Source organism: Dermacentor silvarum, chromosome 7 (genome assembly GCF_013339745.2).
Source record: "Dermacentor silvarum isolate Dsil-2018 chromosome 7, BIME_Dsil_1.4, whole genome shotgun sequence".
Taxonomy (NCBI): domain Eukaryota; kingdom Metazoa; phylum Arthropoda; class Arachnida; order Ixodida; family Ixodidae; genus Dermacentor; species Dermacentor silvarum.
Genome location: NC_051160.1, coordinates 77,458,163 through 77,480,540, shown reverse-complemented (window position 1 = coordinate 77,480,540; position 22,378 = coordinate 77,458,163). Strand labels below are relative to the sequence as shown.

The window sequence follows — 22,378 nt, the reverse complement described above, 5'->3', positions numbered from 1 at the left end:
TCGTGACATGGGCCGGAAATTCCTACCATAGTATATCATTAATCAAGAAGGGGGTTGGAAGATGGAGTAACACACGTGGTATAAAGTTTAAAAACAGGGATAAGGTGCCTCAGAAAGGTTGGCCAACGTTTCAATAGGAGGACCTACCTTTATCAAAAATGGGTTCGTCATTGTAGGCATGTTAGTAGAGTGACGTCACGAAAATGAGTGACATCAACAGAAAATAAGCGCTGTCGTTCGACGTCTATGGACGTTAAACGACAGCGCTTATTTTCTTTTCGTAATAATAAAATTACAATATTAATCATATAATAATATTAACAATAGTATTTATGATATAGTTTAAACGATTATAAAAATCTAGAACCCAATAATAAGCATTCGTCTTTCGAGTGTCGCTCAGCTACACATAACAATTTTCCCGAGCGCCCTTTGATGAGATTACAGTGAAAATATTCACCACGCATGCCAAGAAACACTGTTGTCCTATTGCCTAATTGCTGCTGGTCTTTTGACCTCAAAGCCGGTCTTTATGTACGTCTCCGACAGGTTTGGGATTTTGTGTAAATTGCGTCGTCCGCCGATCAAGGCGCGACCTAGCTTTTCTTAGGCTTCCCGCCTCAGGATGATGGGGTAATCGTTCACATAACGTTATTGGTGCAGACCATCGATCTGCTTTATCTCACGTCACCTGAAAAGTTTGGGCATTATCTCGGTGTTTCTTTTTCGAAAGTGGTTAGATAGATGAAGGAACGCAGGCAACTCCCGGTTTCACTGCAATAGAATGCAGGTGCCATCCGTCACCACAACTGAAAAACACGGTGGAATACCGCGGTGACACAGTATACTAGGTTTGGTTCCAGAAAAATCGGTATCTTTGGCAGCTGACATTGCGTGAGATGGGCGTTGCTTCACGCAGCATACTCCATCTGCTTTCCACGCTTACGCATAAATGGTCAGGTACGTCAAATTTATTGGAAATTTATTTCATAATTGAAACAAGCACTCTACAAGCGTGAGGTTTTCGTGGCTAAGCTTCACGTCATAATTTAGTGAGGTGTGTGACTACACTACATATAGAGCGAGAGATTCTTCGGAGCGAAGAACGGGAACCTGCTGCTGTGAATCGTAACCTAATGTGACTTCGCAGGAGGCACCTTGAAGAAGTGGCTTCCCGACATATCTTGCACTATTAACATTTCATCATTCTTCCTTGTTTTTGAAACCTGTGGCCATGTAAACCTGTGCTGAATATTGATTGATTTGTTCAAGTAAGTTAATTGTTAGCGCTGACAAAACAATTCAATGTTATTTAGAAGTAGCAATTATTAGGTTTTATCAGTGTTGTACGGAACGGCATTCCAAGGAACGGCGTTCCTGGAATTAGTTCCTCTTGGGAGGAACGGAGGAATGCCACCGTTCCGTTAAGGGTCGGTGGAACTGTAACGGTAACTCGTTATTTTTACGAAGGAAGGGCAGAGGGAACGGCGTTCCTCCTGTAACCGTTCCACTGCATTGAACAGACCCACGTACGTACGCCGCACATCATGCAGGGCATATGGGCGACCGCGTAAGGTGAAAAGAACTACCGCTTGCCTGTCACGTGACTATGGTTCATTTTCTTTGGTGAGTTCTCTGTTATATTTTTTATGACTTGACTTCAAGATTGTCACGTGACGCTCCCTCTTGTAGTTTCTTTCCTCCATGCCGGCCTGTCGAACAACATCGAAATGTAACGGTTCAAACAAAGGTTTACTTAATTGCGATTATGTGTTATGGACATTTTTTCCGACTCATAATGAATTATTGCACAAGCATTCATTACACTCTTACGTATTGTTTCTTTCGATACGGTTTCTTGTGCAATAAATTTTATTATACTGGTGCATGTAACTTCTATTTGCCCATCTGAAGTGCAGTTTCCTGACTGCACTTCAGATGGTGCTGCACTTGTATAGACGAGCATCAAAGTTGCAGTTAGACATCTCTGAAGTATGTCGGGGGCTCCCTGAAAAAATCGTCTCGGAGCGTTTCTTTATATTTTTTATCTCCAGATAATATGCCGCCGGCCATGTTGAATTTCGTATAATATACGTAGTTCGATAAGAGTTTTAAATTGCTCACATTATTTCGCCTCAGGTTTATGCGACACAATGTTTTAATTAAAAAATCAAATTTAACGTTAATGTAACGACACGTTCCAATGTTCGAAGTGTAACAGGAACGCGTTCCTTTCGCAGTAAATGAACTTGTAACGGGAAGTCGTTCTAAGATTGGGAAGAAACGAGGAATGGGCTTTCGTTCCTGTTTTAGAGGAACGTGTAGAACATTCGTGTTTATGAATCATTTTAAAAAAATAAAAAAAGCTAGATTGAAATCTTGACCGCTAGCCATTTTCTGCCGCAAAATAGTGTGTTCTAGATTGCGTACAGCCGCATATTCGAAGCTCCTACTATCATATTGCTACTGCTTCACATGTGGCCAACTTCTTTGTCAAAAATATCGTCCTGCGACATGATGCTCCAGCTATCGTCATCCCAGACCGTAGTACGGCCTTCACCGCACAGTTGGCCCGAGATATGCTGCAGCTGAGTGGTACAACGCACCATACGGCAACTGCGTATCACCCGCAGACCAATGGGTTAACCGAGCGTCTGAACAAAACGATTGCAGATATGTTTTCCATGTATGCCGCCACGGATCATAAAAATTGGGACGAACTGCTCCCGTATGTGACATTTGCATATAACACTGCGCGTCAAGAAACCACCGGGTTTCCTCCTTTTCGTCTGGTCTACGGACGCGACGTCACCACTATGCTCGACGTGAGGATCCTACCAACTTCGTCTGATACGACCGCGCAGATAGAGACGCTTTTGTTTAGCGTGCCGAAGAAGCACGGCAGCTTGCACGGAAACGAATTCTATCTCGGCGAAGTCAAGATGCTCGTCAATACAACATACGCCACCGAGACGTAACATACAAGCCCGGAGATGTCGTCTGGGTTTGGACTCCTCTAGGTCTACGAGACCGCTCAGAAAAATTATTGCGCTGTTACTTTGGACCTACATAGTTTTGCATCGCCTAAGCCAAGTCAACTACGAAGTTGTCCCAGCAGAAACATTGCACCAGTCTCGTAGACCACGCTTCTCTGACATTGTTCACATCACCAGGATGAAGCCCTACCACTCGCGCTGACTTCAATTCACAAACTTTGTGGTGCAGTCCCCGCCCGTTGTCTTTCTAATTTCTTTTTCTCCCTGTGGTATTTAACCCGTCAAAAACTCTTGTGGCTTAACTTTCAATGCTCTTTCGTGTAAGGCTGGAGGACGAGGACGAAGAAGTTGGTTGCTTGGCTGCTGGGGCTAAAAGTGAAAACAGCCGTTCGCTCGGAACTGACTGCTTGCCTTTTCCTCTCGCGTTAATATGGAATATGTGGAAATGTCGCGCTCCAAAAACTCATTTACCCTTTAATATATAGAGTACACACTCAAATGTTATCACTAAAGGCAACTGCTGAGGATGCAAAGTTCACACGGGTTCTCAACCTTGTTCGGTATTCTACGATGTTTTAGAATTGTTAATGTCTAAAAGTTCAGGCACATTGAACATACTGCCCTTCGTGGAGATTTGAAATGGCAGAAATTATCGCGTCTCGGCTAAGTTAAAAATGATTCCACCAGTAACGTTAGTAGCACGTGGTTGCTAAATACCACCCACACTGTTTCACAGTTATCAAAATATGTGTACTAGTGCTAGTTGCTAGATCACTGCACGGGCTCGGGCACGGCATGTGCTTTTTGACCCAGGCCCGGGCCGGGCTCGGGTATTTTGACGTGGGCCGCTCGGACTTTCTGGTGTTGTGCATGTAACGTGCAGCGAGTTATTCTCGCGCGTCTCGACTCTGAAAAACCTGTTGCCCCGGCGCAGCTGGAAGCTAGCCATGCTACTGCTGTGTACTTCCCTTTTCTTCTTCCGTCGTATTTTGCGCTGTTTGCACAGAATGTCCAGAAAGACCGAAGCCGCCTCAAACCAAAGGATGCCATTGTATTCCTTACCTAAATCAATGTAATTAATGCTTTCAGCGCGGGGCAAGCGCGTTCGCGACTTGCTGATTCTCCAAAGGCGAATTGGTAAAACTTCTCTAGGCAGGTGTACGGGCCGATGATCCGGAACTGAAATTTTCCGCATAAGTCAGGAATATTACTGAGTAGCATGTCATCACCAGGCCGGAAAAAAACGACGCAATGGGAAGCGCGCATATGATTCTTGCGGTCGTGCCATCTGGCATCAGGGTAACACGGGCACGCTGGCGGCAAGTAGACGAAGCGAGAAACATTATTCCAGGAGCCTGAATAATAATAACGTCAAGAAACACATGTTGAGAAAAGATATAGGCGAACCACCGATGAACGAGGTAGAACGGCGACTAACCGGTTCGGCGTTTAACGGCTCAGTTATACGCGAAAGGGCCGAATGGCATCCGAGATTGTCACGGCGCATCTTTGCTCCGACCATTTAAAATGTCCGGAAATATCGTAGCCGCGGAAGGGGGCATTGCTGCCTCTCTTGAAGTCAAGAGTCATCGCGCCGGAGCTGAGGGTGCGGAGAGGCTAAAGAAAGCAACGCTCTCTGAAAATGTTGTGTCACTCATATCAGGTCGTAGAACAATGACGTTGTCACGTTGCTGAGTATTTGACCTTTCGGCCGGGGATTGTATATTATGAAGAATTATATTGCAGGCACCCCTTTTCAACTGACATACTATTGCTTATCCCCCTCCTTTTTTTTGGGGGCCAAGCCAGCACATACAACCATTGAGCCCCGTTTGAAATGGCCGGCGCAAATGTGCACCATTATATCTCCTTGGCACCCCGCCAAAATTGTGCACCACTTTCAGGAATCTGTCTGAATACACACCTGTATTATTGTTAGAGAACGTACGATGAAACAACTCGGTCAAGCTGCTGGTCAGTGGATGGTAACCAGATGTTGTCTTGTGGGTGGTGTCGGAGGCGCGAAGCATCTCGTCTACCAGCGGGGCACTTCGTGTAGCCTCGTCTGGGAGAACGCTGTCTACCATGAAATGCCTTTCCACTCACGGGACTTCAGCAGAACGCGGGGGCACGGTGACAAGATTGTGGGTTGAAAAACGAAGGCGAGAACTCCCGAAGCCTGAGACAGACCTAACAGGAGCTGTTTCGGCATAGCGCGTGCTGTGGTACACAGCTGTCACGACCTATCGATCCCCGATGAGACATGGGAATAGGCTCATACGTACCGATGCCAACGACCTCCAACGGTCACGTGAGACACGGCACTTGTTGCACCTGTCCTCCCGCAGTTGATGCTCGCCGCTTTGGACGCTAACAAAACGCGCAGTGTCGTATCTCGCTGGTTTCGCAAACACGGCCGGCCTGTAAAGTGACTTCTGATGTGGTAGTACGGTTTCTCTGCACGGAGGAGGGCGATGAAAAAAAAAAGCAGAAATGAAAAGCTTGGGTAAAAACCAACATAGCCAGCTCAGCGCGAAGCGAGCAAGGCAGAATGACCCCTCAGGCTTGACCATCAGGTCGACAGATATGACGGTACATCACCAAGTTTTCTACCTTGAATTGCACGAGCTGTTGAAAAAGCTGGTGGTTAGGTGGGCGCCAAACTTCGCGACAGCGGTTTTTATTACGTCGAGAATACGAGTCAGTCAGTTCACGGTTCTCCGAAGTGAGCTGGTCAAGAGCGGTGGCGTAGAAAGTCACTATACAAGATACGTCCGAGATGGTTAAGAATCCCTTGAGCGGGCACAAAGGAATGTGATTGCGCAGAAAGATTGTCTCTGTCTTGGTGATTTTACTACACTTGCACATCATCTCAAAGTCACATGATTCTACATGATGAACCAGCGACTAAGACTTCCTGACATGTTCTTGAAGGTAGACAATTAGCATAATCAGCATGGTCGTCAGTATCTATGGTAATAAGGCGGCCGAGAAGATAAGGACGAAACGTCTGTATGGACCAATCTACAGCTAGACCCTTTTGCTCTGTGATGATATAGTTCTTCTCTAGAGCTGTGACAAACGCGGCTGTTATACCTGTGCAACGACCTGTGCAACGAGGAATGTGCACCGATGGTAAAATGACGACAAGGTGGTTAAGATTAGAGAGTGCCCTTGAGCTGGTGGAAGTGCAAATTGACCTTCCGGAGAGCAGGCAACTTTTTCAAAGGAGCAGTTACGGAGGCGAAGTCAGGTATAAATGGGGGAACATAGGAAGCGGGGCAAAAATAGCTGCACAAGCATTAACACTCTTTAGGATGGGGAAAAGCGAAGGGCCGCATGAATCGTGTCAAGGTCAGGGCTAATACGACCCTTGCTGAAAGTAAGACGTAGTACCTATAAGTGCTTTCTTGGTAATATGGTATTTCTTGCTGCTGAGCTCATGAACAGCTTCGGCGAGGCACGTGACGACTTCGTCCAGACGTTGCAGTTGCTGTGCAAATGTCGGCGACAAAATACCTATATCATGCAGGTAGCACAAGGAAATCTTGCGCTTCAGGTCACGCAGAACGGTGTCAATCATGCGCACAGAACTGGCGGGCGCATTGCAGAGGCTAAATGGCATGGCGTAAAATTGTTAACGGCGTCTGGGCTTCCAAACACTTTTTCCTTTGTCGTGTTCATGCACATGCGATGAAGAAGAATGGCACGCAATTATTATGAAATATACATATCAGGAAAAAGAGCATAATATATGCCCATGAGTGTTCAAAAACTGCACTTAGGCATGAAAGGGTACTTTCCTCTAGAACGTTACATAAGTTCTGAAAAGGTCACTCAAAATGCGGTAGAGGGGCCCTCTATTGAAAAAAAGTTATTTTGCTTTGGTCGGTTCGAGGCGTTAATACTTTTTAGGGAAAATCTTCCCCATTTTGAATGGGTACGTGCAGAAACAATATTTTGCTTCGAGCTATACACTCACTTAAAAGTAACTCCCATTTTCTATGAAGTTATTTTCTCAGCTAAAAAGAACGAGTGACGTCTAATAAGCAAGGTAGGTTCTACCGTTTATGTGTATCTATCTAGAGTCTGTAAAGGAGTACGTTTATTTAGGTTATTTACTCACAGGGTACCCTGATCATGAGAAGGAAATTTATAGAAGAATAAAATTAGGTTGGAGTGCATACGGCAGGCATTGCCAAATCCTGACTGGGAGCTATACCACTCGAGCTTACTGGGAAAAAAATGGGTGCCAGAAAGCTCGTAAAGAAATTCACTATGGGGCATGGAGTACTGTAAATATTATGAGGTGGAAATTTTCTAGCTCGTCTTTATGATCTTGCCACTATGTAGTGTGAGACGTCGACCAATGCCTTTATTTCCGAGCAGTCGCCCGAGTCAGAGACGAAGCACCACGCGAGACAAAAGATGATGATGAGTCGTATGTAGAGATGACAACGACGATATGCACAAATAGCGCTCACACAAGATGATGAGTCGTTTGTACAGATGACGACGACGATATGCGCAAAATGCGCTCACACTAACTTCCCCCCCTTCAGGAAAGCGGTCAGCAAGACCGCAAGCTAGAAAGGGTAGGTACGGCGCATGTAGGGTTTCAGGCGAGATACGTGAACGATTTCCTTAGAGTGGCGGCGGCGGCGGTCAGTAGCTGAGCTGACAGGAGTGACGCGGTAGTTAACTGCCGAAGTTCGTTGCAAAACGGTGTAGGGGCCGAGATATCTGTGGAGAAATTTTTCACAGAGCCCCGGTGCGCGAACAGGTGTCCACAAAAGAACTTCGTCGCCTGGGCGGTACGAAGCAACGCGACGCGTCGTATCATAGCGAAGTTTCCTTTTGTCCTGAATGGTAGGGGTGTTGGCGCGGGCAATTTCACGGCACCGGGAGATGCGAGCTGCAAATTTTTCAGGAAGAGACGCGGATGGAGCAGCAGGTGTTGAAAGGAGTGTAGTGTCCAAGTCGAAAGACGGCGCACGACCGTACACAAGGAAGAAGGGACTGTAATTGGTTGTACGTTGGACGGCAGTATTATACGCAAACGTCACAAAAGGTAGGATGGTGTTCCAGTTGGTGTGATCGGGTCGAACATACATTGACATCATGTCAGACAAAGTTCGATGAAAACGCTCCGTAAGACCATTTGTTTGCGGATGGTACGATGATGTGGTCTTATGGGCGGTGTCCGAGGCCTGGAGGACTTCACGTAGGACATGCGATAGGAACGTCTTGCCACGGTCACTCAGGAGGACACGAGGTGCGCCGTGGCGCAAAACGATACTCTGCACGAAAAACTCGGCGACTTCGGAGGCAGTACCAGAGCAAAGAGCAGCTGTCTCAGCGTACCGCGTTAGATCATCCACTGCGGTAACGATCCAGCGGTGACCAGCGGGCGTGAGTGGGAGGGGCCCGTACAAGTCTATGCCCACAATTTCGAAGGGGGCGGACGGGCATGGTAGAGGCAGCAGAGGACCGGCTGGAAGGGATGTCGAGCGCTTTCTGTGCTACCATGACGCGCAGGATCCAACGTATTTGGCGACAGAGGTGGAAAGGCCCGGCCAGAAACAACGCGTTTTGATGGGGTCGTAGGTCTTATGAAAGCCCAAGTGGCCAGCCGTCGCGTCGTCGTCAAATGCTTCTAATACTTGGAGTCGAAGTGAGCGAGGTATGACTGGTACCCATCGGTTACCGGAAGGATGGTAGATTGATCGAAATAACGCTCTACCTTGAAGCTTGAAACGCGAAAGTTGTCGCCTTAAGCGACTGTTGGGGGGGCCGTGCCAAGCCAATAAGTCGGTCGATCAGCGTACGGCAGTATGGGTCAGTACGTTGGAGTGAGACGATGTCAGTAGACGGGAGAAAGTCAACTGAGGCAACTGACTGTCCCGGGCTACTGGGCGTGTGCTCAGACGTGTGGCTAGATGGTGACGTGCATACCGAAGGTGAAGCATGGGCATTTGGAGACAGCGGGCAGTGCGACAAAGCATCGGCATCTTGATGTTGTTTGCCCGACCTATACGTGACAGTGAAGTCATATTCCTGTAAGCGCAGTACCCAACGGCCGAGACGTCCAGACAAGTTTTTCAGGGACGACAACCAACAGAGAGCATGATGGTCGGCCACAACTCTGAAATGGCGGCCGTAGAGATAGGGACGAAATTTTTGTATTGACCACACGATGGCGAGGCATTCCTGTTCTGTAGTCGTGTAGTTGCGCTCAGCAGGAGAAAGAGCACGACTTGAATAAGCCACGACTTGCTCTTCGGACTTCTGATTCCGCTGCAGCAGGACAGCGCCAATTCCATGCCCACTGGCATCAGTGTGTAGAATAGTCGAGGCCGTTGCAGTAGATCTATTCATTGTTGATTCTAAAGATAATCGTAACGTTTTATCTCATGACAATGCAGTGCATCATTTCAGGAACCTTGCTTTGGTAATGAAAATTGTATGTTTCGTAACAGAGACAATTTGACTTATACGACCCACGAGGTACAATACTCACTAGAAGCAGCAACAATGTCACCGTCGTGACGAAGTAGCCAGAATACTAAGCCGCACTGCCAGCTCCCACATCGTGGCTTTATATGTCAACTGCAATGTGATGACGTATTTTACCTTTTTACCTGTTTCTTTTTTGTATGAATGGCAAGTATATACAGAAATGGGCATTCTACAAAAGTGTTGTTCTGCGTTGTTACAGTGGTAAGGGAGATGCGAATCACTCAAAAGCCACACGACAAGCTTTTTGAACACTTCTTTTGTATTAGAAAATGTTCCTTAACTAACATGCACGCTCTCTTCAAACGCAGACAAAAACGAAAAGAAAGCTGCGCGGATAAAAACTTCGTGGTGGAAAAACCCCTGAAAATATTTCATTCCTGTTTTACATTCTCTCTGCACTGGAATAGTATCGTAGTGAGGTATGCATCTCAGTGACATTCATCAAGGAGATGTTTGACTCTAAGACGTTTTTTAAATACCAAGAGGAGACAAATATCAAAAGAGTAAAGTATTGGCGCGCGAAATAGCCGCTAGAACTTCATCTCAACGTGAACATCGAATAAATTATCATCAAAGAAATGCATGAGAGTATATATTGAAATGTTTGTAGATGCGATGCGCTTCAATTTGAGAGAGCAACGAAGCAATGCGATTGTATGTAATGTTTGCGGTGCTTCATTTGTCAATATCAATGTCCATGGAGAGAGGCTACAAAACAGATGTTCACACCCACGGGACAGATTATGATGAATACGACACTACAGAGAGTGGAGATATACCGAAAAAAACTACAACGACGCAAAGGGCAAAGAAACGTCGGAAAAATAAAACAAAAACCGAAGATTATACTGATATCGAAAAGGTAAAAATCATTCCTATCGTTTTTTGTTCTACATTTTGTGGCATGCTGTCAAATGAGTTTTTTGAGAGATGTAACAGCCAGCTCAACTAAGCAGGCTTTTAAAGAGTGTTTTCATGTTAACAACCCTGTATCAGATAATGTTTGAACTGCTATACCTGGTAATGATAGACCTTATTTAGGCCGCGTTTTGCAATTGAACAAGAACATTTCTTATCTCACTTGGAATATTGCGTGTTGCCAAATAATTTTTTGTCATTAGAAAGGCAACAATTGAGATTGACACGCTTGGTTTGGTACCAGGTTATTATTAAGTTCAGAAATGACATATCTTGTACTAGGGGATCGTCAGCATTCTCAATATTTCTGTTGCATTATTGTAGGTATTATCGACATTTTTTATTGCCTCTCAGGAGATTGTTAGATTATATGTTATCTTAGTTGTTACCTCTGCCATAGGAAGTTGGTCGCCGAACCGCATGCAAATTTGTCTGGCGCCTACAGTAGGAGAGTGGATGAAAGGGTATTGTTTTCTTATTTTCATATATTCAATATCTCTTGGCAGAGTTTACAATTTTTATCTTCACTAGCCTTTGCAGCTCGAAATTATATTTGAAAGAAAATTATGCTTCCAGTATAGGCAGAGCTATTGTGATAGTACCACACACTGCTTCTTTCGCTAATCAAAGAAGACGGGATTTCCAGTGACTATACGCAAAAGGTCGCAGTTTCAAACAATCGCATAATTAAGCTGCATAACTGGGCAAACTTCTCTAAATTTGTCTTCTAAAATATTCGTGCCAGGTAGAAAAAATTGTAGCCCTTCATCTGTCGAGGAAATGGCGGTAAGCGAAGCTCGTCGTCTGTTTCTTCCACGTTCCTCCGAACAAATTCCACGGAGGAGTACCACGTTGTGCACGAACGACAACCGGTCACATGCACTGCAGCTGGCTCCGAATTTCCGATTGAGAAGCTCGCGTTGAAACCTGGCCACCGCATCGTGGTAGTTGGCGCTAGCATTGCCAAGACGTGCAGCACCGTTGTCGTGTTTCTGGATGGCTATATTGCTTGTTTTAATTAAAGAAAATATGTTTTTCTTTCAGACCAACCTAAGCCAACGCAATAAAGACTTCGAAACAATTTTTCGCAGCGTAGTCTTTAGCACCCTTTGCAGGCATAGCTGTCCTTTCAGTGGCTAAAATAGCTGTCCGCTGGTACAGCATTCCGGTTCAGCTGGTATGTGTATGCGCTGATTGAGTGGAGCGAAGAATAAATGTCAAGCTAACGTTATAAAATATTTCATTGCACGGACTAACACCGACGGTTTCCCTGCCACTCTACTCCCATTCGCCATCAAAGGGCAACGCCTGAAGGGCTACAGGCGGTTCTCTTTATCACGCCAGCTTTGTTAGATACCTGACAGCTGCTTGGATGCTCTTTCCTATGCCCAGCAGCATTTGCCTACGGTGCGGTGACGCGCGAATGTGTCGACCCATGTATACACCTCCGTCAAGGCGCTACGTCAGGAAGGTGCGGTGGCGCGCTTTGGGAGTGACTTTCACGCGGTTGACGTCTCGGTGCCGGCGGGCCTACGTCAGTTGCCGCTGGGTTTTCTCGGGTGAATGTGTGGTTGACATGTTTACAGCGAAGGAAGCGCACTATGTCAACGAGCAGCATCGTGGTGGGTTGAGCTGAAAGACGCAAGAGGCTCGTTTTTTTATAGATTATTGTTGTTGAAAATTATTCAAGCAATGAGCCACCCCGGTTAAAGGCAAAAATTCGATTCCGATGCAAGATCATCAAATATGCTCCAAGCATTTCGAAACAGCGCTTGTCTTTGTTTGGATTTCTTGTGCCTGTGTTTTTTTATTGCGCAAAGTTACTTATTCAGTTATGGAAATAGTTAAACTTGGTATCTTGCGTGGCGTGCATTAGCCAACAACGATACTTGGAAACGTTGTGACATTTGATTACAATTTCTTACCCAAGTGTGGGAAAGCTAGATTAGTATGAGCCTTGAATGTAGGTGGGATGTACGGATTCACCTCAAAGCGTGTCACATTAGCTGTGTAGATAGCCTAGCACACGTTCATATACGCAGGCGGCATGGTCACCTCTTCACTAATTTATGTGTAGATATCATAAACGCTCCTAAAGTTGTTATTGATTATCTGCGTGTGAAATAAAATATGCAGAGTTGGTCCTTCACGCAAGCGCGAACGAATGTGCGATTTAGGCGATGTTTTTCCCCGCAGCATCAGGAGAGAAGTGGTGTGATCCAGCGTCTGAATTCTCTCAACAACCACGCAAACGATCTCTAAAACGTTCTCACGAAATCGAACGCTACAGGAACGATACTCGGGTATCGTTATACGTTTGCTGGAGTGTTCAGGGCGCCTCGGCAAACAGAGCAGATTGCGCCGACCTATACAGCCGTCATCGCAGTACAGGGCCGCTTACTCGCCGGTCTCATCACCCAGCCCATGAAAACGCATTTATCGCTTCTCAAGACAGTATAGAATTTGACTGAAGTTTGATGTTTACATAAAATGGTATCTAATGGAACACATTTATCTCGAATGTGCACGTGGTCCACGAATAATCATCTAGTACAAAATAAAATATAGTTAGTTTACAGGGTATTACGGGCCCAAACCACGATATGAATATGAAGCACGTCCTAGTGGTCACTCTGGAATAAGTTACACCACCTTGGGTTCTGTAACGTGCATCCAATGCCCGGTACACAATTTTTTTACAGCGAAGCTGCATATTGGTAGGTTCTGGCTGATCGCGGTGGGCCGATCTTGGTGACAGAGAGAAAAAAAGGTAAAGGAAAGACAGGGGGTTAACCAGAGATTATCTCCGGTTGGCTACCCTGTACCGGGGAGGGGTAAAGGGATGCGACAGGAGAGAGAGAGAAAAAAAATAACTAAAAAAGGGAAATAAAAGAAAATCACACGCATACACACACACAAACAGAACTGTTTCTGTGGGCACTGTCACGCAGTCTGCGAAGGAGTTCTCGCGTTGCATAGTGTAGACGTTCCATCCTACGTCACACAGTCTAGAGTCACAATTTGTCACTGAGTCCGGTGTCCTTTAATATCGCAGCAGTGCCTTCAGGGCGGCTCGCGCCGTCGTTTGTGTAGGTCAGCTTCCAAGGATGTTGTTTTCTGTTATTGGGCGTTGGTCCAGTTTATCTATCGTGGCTGAGAGAGTTGCTCTCTGCGGGTTGAAACTAGGGCACTCACAAAAAATGTGTGCGATTGTTTCGTTGCACCGGCCAGATTCACAAAGTGGGCTATTGGTCATTCCGATAAGAAAGGAGTACGCATTTGAAAATGCTACTCCAAGCCATAGATGGATTAGAACTGCGCAGTCCCGTCGTGGAAGGTCGAACGGAATACAGAGCTGGAAATTAGGATCCAGGGCATGAAGGCGTGCACTTGTGCAATCAGATGAATTCCCTTGAAATAATGTTAGCTCACACACAAGCGCGGAAAGATTTTTCGCTGCGTCGGCTCTCGAAAGAGGAATGGAAATGCAGTTGACACCGTCATGGGCAGATCGGGCCGCGCTGCGTCCGCTCGATCATTACCGTGTATACCGCAGTTAGGCAACCACTGATATATTAAATCGTGTCCTTCATCAACTATGCGATGGTGTACTTGTCTGATCTCTGCGACGAGCTGCTCATGTAATCCATGGCGCAGTACTGAGGGTAAACTCTGGAGAGCTGCCTTGGAGTCACAGAAGATTGACCATGGATGGGGTGGTTCCTCCAGAATGAAATGAAGAGCCGCACTGAGGGCTACCAGTTCAGCAGCTGTCGTTGATGAGACATGTGACGTCTTTAGCCGTATCTTGACGGATCTTGCTGGAATCACCATCGCGGAAGCTGAACTTGTAGCTGAACTTGACTGAGCCATCGACATAAACATGTACGCGGCCGCTGTGAACCTCATGTAAAAGTCCTAGTGTGGCCTGTTTCAGGGCAAATGACGGCATGTGAGCTTTCTTCGGGATTCCGGGGATGATGAGGCGTATATCAGGTTTGTGCAGGCACGCTAACGGTGAGGATGGTCTTGCTGCAGGCAAGTAGTTCGATGGCAACGAGGTACAATTGGAAACAATTATACGACTGACAGTTGTGTGTGGCCTTTCTGTAGGTAAAGATGCAAGATGGTGGGAAGTTAGTCCGGCAATGTTCCCAATATGCGCCCTGAGAGCGTCAGTGGCTAAGTACGTTGATATTGTGGGATGTCGATTTATGCCAATCGCTGCCGCCGTAGACGCACACTTCGGGAGACCGAGAAGCGTCCCTTAGGGCTTGAGCTTGTAGCCCCTGGAGTACGCACAGGTATGTTTTGCAGGTGTTGCCTAGCACAAGGAGGCTGTATATTGCGAAACCGAGGAACAAGGCATTAGAAAGCTGCAGCATTTACCACACCGATGTGCCCCATGATTTTCCACCGAGGAATTTGAGGAGGTGTGTTTCGTCGTTAACCTCTTCTTTAGGTATGAATCGTGTGGGCTCCATGATAGGTCGCGGTCGATAATTATCCCTAAAAAGCGGTGTTTCCACGCGTTTGCAATTGTTTACCCATTGACACTTACAGAGTATGGCCTCATCGCTTTCTGAGTGAATGTAACAAGGCAGCACTAAGTTCTGTGTTCGTAAGTACAATGATGTTAAGGTAGCTGCCTTTTGTAGCCTTGCTCATGCCTGCAGTCGCGTTACAGCAGACGCCCAGGTGCAGATATCGTCAGCATATATTGATATTCCAACGGTGTTGGGCAAGCATCTGACTAGGCCAACGAGCACTAAGTTGAATAATGTCGGCTCCACATCCCACATTGTGGTACTCCACGGAATGTTTGGTGGTGAGTCGTGGTGCCATCTTCGGTCATCACGAAGAAATGTCTGTCGGTCAAATAGCAGCATAGCCACTGAAAAGTGCGGCCAGCAATTCCGGCTTCAATCAGCGCCAGTACAATAACATAATGTGCTACGTTATCGTGGGCACCTTTTATGTCAAGGAACAATGCCGCAGTGAGTCGTTTCAGACGTTTTTTATGTTGAACAAATGTGACCAAGTCGATGACATTATCTATGGATGCGCGCCCACGCCGGAAGCCAGCCATAGCATCTGGGTACAGATTTTAATTCTCCAGGTACCATTCCAGGCGCGTCAAAACCGTTCTTTTCATTATTTTTCCGATGCAACTGGCGAGAGCGATGGGGCGGTACGATGACAAATCTAACGGTGATTTACCTGTTTTGAGAAGTGGTACCAAGCGGCTGCATTTCCATTCGCGTGGAACCATAACGTTGCGCCAAGACTCGTTGTAGTGGTTTAGCAGCACGAGTTGCGCCTTCTGGCCAAGATTGCCGAGCGCCGCATAGGTAACGCCGTCCAGCCCAGGTGACGAAGAGCGCCTGCAAGTCTCCAGGGCTGCTTCAAATTCCTCCACCGAAAACATGACATCCATACGGGAGTCCCGAGACGCAGGAGTGACGCATGGTGTAAGTGCACATTGGTACTGCAAGGCAGCAAGTCTTGAGCAAAATTCTTCAGCAATCTCAATCTCTCTGCAACAGTGGTGAGGATCGTAGGGCCGGGTGTCGTTGATAACACGTCGTTCAAGTCGAAACGACTTGAAGGAGCAACGTAGGCACCGACGAGAGTGAACTTAAGCTCCTTAGTGTTTACGATTAAACAAACGTACTGGTTGTAGTGAATGGGACAGGGTGCAACGCGTATGTCAGTTCACATGTCTAGTATATACAATGACATTGCTCACATCACCACAGGTAGAGGACATATCCAGAAATGCGGATGACATTTTGAACGTTTGGTTCACAAATTATGAGGATGGGAAAACGATTCTTAAAGAGAAAGTGTCTAAAAACTTAAATTCTTGATTTGAGGCCCCGGGCAATCCACTGCAATCGAGATGCTTTCTTGACTTCCTTGTGGAAGAGCAGTGACGGGTGGGCCATGGTGCTATACGAATCTTTCAAGCACTCGAGTCAATGTGTCCAGTACTTGCAGTGCGCTACGAGCAGCCTGAGTATCCATGTTTGTCAGTAGTAGACGCATGACATTCGTGAGCCATTTCAACATAGCAATCACTTTCGAATCCTTGTCTCGCATGTGGTCAACTGCAGCGACATTGGACTTCAAGTGGCGAGTCATGTGCTGTGGCTCTATTGTTTGGCATGTCTTCGGGAGCGCTGCATGGCCACACCTTACTTCATGAAGTATCAACCGCATGGCTGCTTTTTCCGCTGACATTCGTGCTCTCATTGGAGACAGATGGAGCAGGAGGCGGTGTTGCAGGACGAGGCATTTTCCTTGAACCTGAAGAGGATTTCGTGGACTTACCTTTTCGGGAGCGATGTCGCCTTATTTCAGCAGAAGCATCTCTGTGTGATGATCCGTCTCTAGTCATTTTCCTCAAGATTTTCTGGTCTTTCTTTAGGCGTGGACAGTCTTTGGAGATGCAGCGTGCCATCCTTGACAATTTGTACACTTGAGCTCCGTTGCACGGCAATGTCAGCGTCGTGTTATTCGGAACATCGTGGGCACGCCGTTGAATTTCGGCAAACAGCACTCACGTGTCCAAGCCTTTGACATCTTTTCACTGAAGTGGTTTTGGTACGAAAGGCCGTACCCCACGAGGAAAGTGTCCGACCAGTTACGCGTGATGGTAGGCAGTCACCTCTAAAGACGACCTATACATAGCTCGAGTTGCCAAGGCACCGAGCTTGCAGTAAGGCAATACCATCTGTCGCAGGCTCGATTAAAATTGCCCGGTCACTGTCGCTAATCGATGTATCAATATAATAAACAACACCAGCCGTGGCTTCGTAGTCCTGCGGAACGAGGTAATGGATAATAATGTTGCCCAGGAGCTTTACGGCCATCAAAGCATTGATTGCGCTTCGGTTGTAAACATCAACAGCCAGGACATTCTTTCAATTATTAATCCTGATATCTTTAATCTCTCCTGGGACAAGAGCCTCCAGAGAAACGGAAACCGCTTGTCGATTAAGGCTGTTGAGGTTGTCCACAGGTCTGTCAGGCGTAAAGAGAATTGTGGGCGCCGATGGCCTTCGCTGTGGCAGGACAGTTGACTTACTTGACAAAGACCGTTCGCTGATGTTTCTTTATTGGATTTCCGGTGTACCACTTTCTCGAAGCCTTCCTCATCTGCGGCATCATTGCTTGAGCAAAAGTACAACACAGTTCCCTCCCTGCCGCTTGACATGGAGGGCAGTATCTCTTCCTCGGGCCAGTTCCTGCCGTGGTAGTCACGTCCCGTCGGCGTTCTGTTGACTGCACTTCCAGTGCCGTAGCAATGGGAGCAGCGTCTCCCAGTAAAACACGGAAAATAACCGAAAATACTGCAGCGCGAAGGAACAATGCTTGCTTGCTTGCTTGCTTCCTATACCATGGCATGATGGCGCATACCCACCACGGGGGATTGGCCAAGAAGCCGGCGGTTAAACAGGTGGTATGAAATTATTCAATGAAACTAACTGATGTTAGAGCCGTATATTATTTTATCTTATAGGGAATTAGTGTGTTTGTTGGAAGGAGATCAAGGTAGAAGGTAATAAATTTCAATCAGTTTAATTGGAATTTTGGAAATTAATAAATAATCAATCAGTAAAATAACGTAACTTGGAATTTTGTGAAATATTAAACAATATATCAGTAAATTAACTTGGTATTCTCCTTGTGTCAATGAGGAACTCGCATACGGCCCTGCATGATCTGTATAAGAATCACTTCGTCGTCGTCCCCACGACCCTTGTGATAGTGCAGAAAGGGTCCAAGCTCAATGGCACGCACCCCGGTGGGCTCTGGGACCTGCAACCGCCCTTCAACTACTCATGGCACAAGTGGGACCCAAAGAGACAAAAACACTGCGCCAGAGCAGTGAACGCTGTTGCGCAATCACTAGTCTATGACGATGCGTGTCGAAACGTCAGTGATACCAACCAATCTACAAACGAACCAGTCTACCAACCAATAGCTGTGTCTCATTCTCTCTTCACATAGCCATTTCCCTAGCGACGTCATCAGTTTCCCCATGGCCTTGTTGTGGGTAAGACCCATGTCACTCGCTCCGAAGAGAAAGAGCGCGCCTTGAGGAGCGCCGGCGCGCTCAGCAGCGCGAATGGATGCGAAATCGACGAGAAGCCGAACGCGCAGCTGCCCAACGTGCTGTGACCGATAATGCAAGGTGGTCGGAATCTAGTCGCCTAAACTTGCTTTCACTCGCACATACAGCATAGGTCGCGCGGCGACGTAACGAGGTTATGTGTTGTGTCTTTTCAACCACTTAACGTAACCACCAAATTAAAAAAAGTAAGACATAATTAAACTAAACCAACAGCTTCGCTGGTCTTCCATCTTCATGTTGTAGAAGCATACTGAATATTTTTTTTTCTTTTTTTTTCGTTTCCACCCTATCGATTTGCCACTCCCGCGGCCGCTATTACATCCCGCGAGCGCGATCTTAGAAGCGCAGTGCCCAAGCCACTACGCCACCACGGTGGGGACCCCGTACCAAACAACTTGCGTGTTCGGTAGGAACGATCCGACGGCATTTTGTCTCGCGGACAGGAAGGGCGCACTGACTGTCTCAGTGAGGTGGCTCGGCCGGTTTGCACGAAGATCATTTTCCTTGCTATTTGCACCACCTATGCCGAGAAAACCAATTTATTTATGCCCACAGTATTCGCGTCGTCAAAAATACACGCACTATAAAAAACGGCGGCGCGATCACAAGCGACGTCGGCCGTAACTGCGGCGGTCAGCGAGCTAAGCCTACCTTCCTAATCGGCCGTACTTCACTGGGGGCGAAATGCAAAAGCACCTGTGTAACGCGCATAAAGCGCAAGTTAAAGAACCCTAATTGGCAAAACATTTTCTGGAATCCCTCACTACTACGTGCGTCTTAATTATTTCGGGGTTTTGGCAAATCAAACCACACATTAGGAAATAAAACGCGTGTTGAGTGTACAAGCCGGGCTAGCAAATGTGGTTGGAGCTGACGCGCTGAAGCGCTTAGAATATGTGAACAGCGCGAACCATTGTTCGAAAACATGTTCGCCTTCGAGCCAACACAATCAGCTTTCTTGCAGATAAGAAAAAAAATGCACGTAAAATTGCATCCTTCAACTTTGCAATTACAATGTTGCACCTCTGAACCCTCGGTAAGACACAGAACCACGAACGCTACCTGGTGGACGCCATCCAAAAGTACCTGGAAGAGTGGAACGTTAGTCAGCAGAGCCGTGGACATAGGGTTCCCAACCATAGCGACGGCTTTGTACAATTGAAACGTTGTCACTAAATAATTAAGCATCATTCATTCACGATATATCACGACATTGAAGCAACCATATCTTCATTTCTAAACAGCAATTTCAGATATTTACATTCTCTGTTCTAACGCCTGGAAGGCATTTGAATATAAAATTAGATATTTTATATAAATTATTATCATGGCTTTGCAAAGTTGTTTTGTGTTCTGTTGTATACCCCGTAGAAGATAATTGAGCAGCTCCTGATTGATTTTCGTAATTTTATTTTGTTCGTCTTTAGTGGGTATGTTACATGCTGTTATTCGGTTGTGCAAAGTTGGCTCAAATTAAACCTACGATATTCTCACCCGAAGAAAGTTTCCCCTGAACAATTTATAGCATGAGAGCAAAAATTTTTGTTTGCGTATAATAAATTTTCTTTCAGTTCCTTAACACGACAGAAAAAATATGGGTATACCAAAGCACTGAAAGAACGAATAATACATGCAAGGTGGATGTTATTCATTACACATATGTCCTCGGTGCCTGCATGACCAGGTACCACATATCAAACGGATCTATGTAAGTTTTTCACGAGAAAGGCAACTCGATACGAATAAATAACACAAATTCTCCTTGCAGTAGGTCTCAAAAGTCTGTTGAAGCTAAGTTCTCATATCATTTTACTGCTGAGGATACCAGCCGACCTTACAATGAAATGACAATTACAGATGACGGCAAGTACAATTTTATTGATCGTTGGCTTCCTCAGATAACTGTTCACTCTTTGGCGAATAGTTTCACATCATCGAAGCTAAAGACCGATCGAAAAATATACTTGTTAGTCAAAGTTATAAATTTAAACGTAAAAGTGTTCAACTGACAAGCTACCATTTTGAGCTAATGATGCTCCATTTTTCTGATGGTTTATGGTCATTGAATATCTCAAGAATTACTGCAGTGGTCTATATAATATGAAACAACTCGTAATATACTCAGTGTTTCTATGTTAACCCTCCCGCCATTCACTTTTGGTATTCTTTTTTTTTAGTTTTACGAAAATAGGTTCAGAAATAAAATGCTTTATCCAGCTATCTATTTTGTGTAGCTTCCATGTAAATAGAATATAAATTTTATGGATTATTAGGAGCACACTTTCACTGATGCATCAAGTTACTAAAGTTGAGCTGAGAGGAAGAGCGCTGACACGTACTGTTGCCTTCATGAACTCCACATTTTGGTCCATTACCACTGTATAACGAATTCAGTAAATACGGTGGCTCTAGGGTGCGCGGCCGTTGTACTTCTGACCTTTGGCCGTGGCTTTTTCGATAGCAATTGTTCCCATGCTGTCTGCATGAATTATTAGTACCTAAGAAAACGTGTTAGATATAGTCCTATACAAGGGTTGAGAGAGAGAGAGAGAAACGAGAATGGAAAGGTAGGGAGGTTAAGCAAGGACGTGCCCGGTAGGCTACCCTACACTTGGGGAGGGGGAAAGGGGAAGAATAGATACAAGGGTTGGATCTGCAAATTTGTTCAGCTTTGACACATGTTGGAGATCTTGCAGTTATATGGGCTGATGAGTAGTAAGGGAATTGTAAGTGAAGCAACTGGGTGTATTGACGGTGACACACAAGCACACGAAGCTTGTAAAACAGTGCGATTTGGATACATATACTGACGTAAGTACCGGTTTCTTGTCTGACTAGAGCAATTTTCGCCACAGCCTTCTTTCCTTCCTATTGTCGATTCTTATACCCCCCCCCCCCCCCCCGCGTTGGTCTGGTGGGCGCTATGAATGAAACGCACAGCCAGTTACATGCTGCTATGCAGCATGGGCTGTGCCGCAGCTACAGGGGAATGAATTGGGGTCACTATTGTTCCAGTTTTCTTGGTCCGTCGCTGCCACCAGACGAACGCGGTGGGGCTCTGTCCTAGGGAGGAGACTGTGGCGTTTACACTGTTTTCTTTATCCTCCGTTTTGTTATCTGCATAGCTAGCATACCGACTTGGCAGCATGATTGCTTGCAGTCTTCTCAGTGCAATGGAATTGTGGAAAAGCTCGCGTGTGGTTGGCAAGTATCATGCAATCTGTCCATTTTAATATGTAGACTTAATATATACACATTACATAAATATAAATATAGATATGTACCTAAATAGGATATACAAGTTATCGCTCAGCGCAAAACGCACCTGCATGATTTGGAACTTACTAGAACGTTATCGTTAATTATACGGGTTGTCTGCGTTATCGCCAAACCATGTGCAAGCCGATTGAATGCGCAACGTCGATAGTGTTGTACTTTCCAGAAGGCATGCGAGCACCAGTAATTTCGCTCGAACCTTGATGATAAACCTAGAATTGACGATTGACGATCGTGCTCGGAGCTATCATTGTGCTGAGCGTTGCTTATTTGCTGGGTACAGGTTTACCGAATCAAGGGATAAATTCATAAACAAATTTTGACATTACGTCTGTCTTCACCCACAGTACAATGTGACAATATTCGCTAACCGTCATTTGCACATGTCCAATGCTAATGCGCTATGAAAAGGCTGGTAATAGAAAAATACACTATTACGAGCCCTGTAGCGTAGCCAGCGTTTCCTCAATAGTATAACACCACGTGATATCCCTCGCGTTTGAAGGAATTTACAGCATTTATCCTAATA

At 45.9% G+C, this 22,378-nt stretch overlaps 2 long non-coding RNA genes across 2 annotated transcripts in view; one reads left to right on the top strand and one right to left on the bottom strand.

The window, feature by feature from the left end:
- The window catches only part of LOC119459597 (uncharacterized), a 58,751-nt gene extending 49,215 nt beyond the window's left edge, over positions 1–9,536 (bottom strand). The window contains exon 1 of the long non-coding RNA XR_007467904.1: positions 9,517–9,536. This is a non-coding gene — a long non-coding RNA (uncharacterized LOC119459597). The remainder of the gene's footprint in view (positions 1–9,516) is intronic.
- Positions 9,537–10,157: 621 nt separating this feature from the next.
- LOC119459596 (uncharacterized) lies at positions 10,158–20,446 on the top strand. The gene is made up of 3 exons (XR_005193696.2): positions 10,158–10,377; positions 20,145–20,281; positions 20,342–20,446. It is a non-coding gene; the product is annotated as an uncharacterized LOC119459596 (long non-coding RNA).
- The last annotated feature ends 1,932 nt before the right edge of the window (positions 20,447–22,378 follow it).